The following is a 2,294-nucleotide window of genomic DNA, read 5'->3' as shown; positions in this document are numbered from 1 at the left end:
GGAAACCTAGCGTTCGACCAGACGCGTGGGCTGCGCCCCGAACGCCGGCGGATGGGCGGAGAGCCGGCCGGCACCTTGCACGCGTCAGAGGCACACGACCCAACGCAGTCCTCCTAGCGCTAAAAAGAGCGATTTCAACAAGCGCAGTCAAGAGCAACTAGCCAAGCTGCCGGCGAGACACGTTCGGCTGACCAAACGATCCAGACAAACGCCGGGCGGGACGGAGATCACGGCTCCATTTCAGTTTCCAGAGCTCATAGTCGAACGAGGAAACGGAAAGTAATAAGCGACCGGAACTGGGAGAGAAACTTGAGGACAAAGAGACTCAAACATCGACAGGGGACGCCGAAGAAACACTTGAACGCACTTTTATTCCTTAACAGAGAGTGTTTGGCCGGGGAAACTTCCAAAGAGGCCGCCGCCGCTGTCCCGCGGGTCTGCAGTGACCGCGACGAAAGCCCGGCTCTCACTCCGAGCGGTCAGCCGCGCCGCCACCGCCCTCTAGAGCTCGAGCCGCCGCCGACGGTCGCTGTAGCAAATCCGGAGTCGGAGCGGCACACGGGCCGGGCGAGCGCCCGCACGGGGTCGAGGGCGCTGCAGTCGCTCGGTTTGGAGAGGCCGACCGTGCTCTCGGAGGGGCGCTACCTCCCTGCTCTTCAAACGTGGCGGTCCTGCTGCGGGAAAAGCTGTGGACCAAAGGAACGAAGGCGGCCCCGCCGAGGCCCCACCACCTCTGTACGACATAAAAAATAACCGCACAACGCAACGATCGCTATAGAGGCGATGCCAATTTTTTATTTTTATATACCAGAAATCGATAGAAATAAAACATTAGAGAAGAAAATTAAAACTAACTGGCACCGATTGGGTAAATCGCGAAACATTTCAAAACGGAAGAGCGGTTTTCTGAAAGTCTGCCGCTGCCCTCCGCGGGCTCGTCCTCGCGCACGAAGGTCCGACAGCAGCCGCCGCAACGAGTCGACAGCGCGACCTATCCACCGCAGGCGGCCTGAGACAGCACGGTGCTGGCTCCCCCACGCGGTCACCGGAGGTCCGCGGCGCTCTCAAGACAGCGCGGTCTCAAGGCTCGGTGTCCTGCGATCCGATCCGTCTCGGTCGTCGGACCGCGTGGCCGCGGGAAGCTGCTGCAGGAACGCCGTTTCCTCTGCGGGTCCGTCTCGCCTGCCGGTGCCTCTGACCCCTCAGCGTCTCTGGTCATATATTAAAACACTGAAAAATAACGATAATGTAATGAAATCAAAAGAAAAAAATTAAAGTTAAAAGAACATTAAAATACATTGTTGTTGAAATAGTAACAGATCACGTACGGTTGTGTATCAATTTTATATTACTGTAGTATTTTATAGTTTAATAATTCAAGATCAGAAAGATGTGAAAATAAAAATTAAAAGAGCTACCAAATTTTAATTTAAAATAACATTTACGTTTTAAATGTTCATATTTACAATTTTAGTTGTTTTTAAATTTTTTTATTTTCATGTTCTCATTGAGTAATTTTATTGTTTCATAAACAAAATCGGCATTACCTAAGGAGTGATCATTCGGTTTTTTATGCAGCACTGACAGTGTGTTTTGGAATATCGGGGATCGTTTCGTCGATGCAGATGTTCCCACAGGCGGACGGCTGCGTTTTAAGAGCATGCAGTTCCTCTTAGCAGCGCAGTTGTTTTACCCCAAAAGATGCGTTTGTCTCTGGCAACTGCACCGCCGTCGGCTCCCAGTCAGCGCTTGACCGGTCTCTGCACCGCTAATGACTCAGGTTTCCGTTCAGCGATGTCGTTGGTTGCAGGCACAGAGCGCTAGAGGGCCGTGGACCCAAACCCGAACCCAACCCGGCCCAGTCTGGGACTCTGGCCGGGGACGCAGGAGACGCCAGAAGCACCGCAGAGGAAACGGCGTTCCTGCAGCAGCTTCCCGCGGCCACGCGGTCCGACGACCGAGACGGATCGGATCGCAGGACACCGAGCCTTGAGACCGCGCTGTCTTGAGAGCGCCGCGGACCTCCGGTGACCGCGTGGGGGAGCCAGCACCGTGCTGTCTCAGGCCGCCTGCGGTGGATAGGTCGCGCTGTGGACACCTTGAGCTGCGGCTGCTGTCGGATCGGCGTTGGCGATGAAGAGCCCCGAGATGGTAGTGGGAGCCTTTGGGGAACTTTTCATCCGTTTCGAAACTCCTATCCTTATGCCCGGCAGAGGAGATTGACTACTCTGCCGTCTGTATCATGCCCATGGATCAATTCTCTTCCCTGTGAAATTTCCCTATGCGCTCGGGTT

At 54.6% G+C, this 2,294-nt stretch overlaps 1 long non-coding RNA gene across 1 annotated transcript; it reads right to left on the bottom strand.

Annotated features, from left to right (window-relative positions):
* Positions 1–580: 580 nt before the first annotated feature.
* LOC111735777 lies at positions 581–1,854 on the bottom strand. Its single transcript, XR_002778970.1, has 2 exons — positions 1,548–1,854; positions 581–1,230 (listed from the first exon to the last, which is right to left on the bottom strand). It is a non-coding gene; the product is annotated as an uncharacterized LOC111735777 (long non-coding RNA).
* Between the last annotated feature and the right edge of the window lie 440 nt (positions 1,855–2,294).

This window comes from Pteropus vampyrus, unplaced genomic scaffold (assembly GCF_000151845.1).
Source record: "Pteropus vampyrus isolate Shadow unplaced genomic scaffold, Pvam_2.0 Scaffold1000007471, whole genome shotgun sequence".
Classification (NCBI taxonomy): domain Eukaryota; kingdom Metazoa; phylum Chordata; class Mammalia; order Chiroptera; family Pteropodidae; genus Pteropus; species Pteropus vampyrus.
The sequence above is the reverse complement of the archived record's forward strand: the minus strand, read 5'-3'. Positions and strand labels throughout refer to the sequence as shown.